This window comes from Corylus avellana, chromosome ca7 (assembly GCF_901000735.1).
Source record: "Corylus avellana chromosome ca7, CavTom2PMs-1.0".
NCBI classification, from domain to species: Eukaryota; Viridiplantae; Streptophyta; class Magnoliopsida; order Fagales; family Betulaceae; genus Corylus; species Corylus avellana.
Window position 1 is genome coordinate 21,551,802 of NC_081547.1, and position 363 is coordinate 21,552,164.

Consider the following 363-nt stretch of genomic DNA (forward strand, 5'->3'; position numbering starts at 1 on the left):
TCATCCCAACCGTACCAAAGCTGGAGCCTGGATGGGAGTTGTTCATCTCAGTTGAAATTTTCAGCTCGTTTCAACCAATGCATGCAATTGGAGTTGGTACGGTTGGGATGACCATCACCTTCACATGGAAAATTTCAAAACAAAAATGCCCTGCAATGTCAAAGGACAGGCTGCCATGGGTCTCCTCACCTATTCACATCCAGATGCCTTCTTCTCGAGGGATTATATATATATATATTGAAAACAGTTTCTTCTCTAGTATTGTCCTACAAAACTTTGGTAACATCAACATTACTTTTCCAGAATTCTATGAACTAATTGGTAGCATGCAATTGTCTCATATATATATATATATATATATAT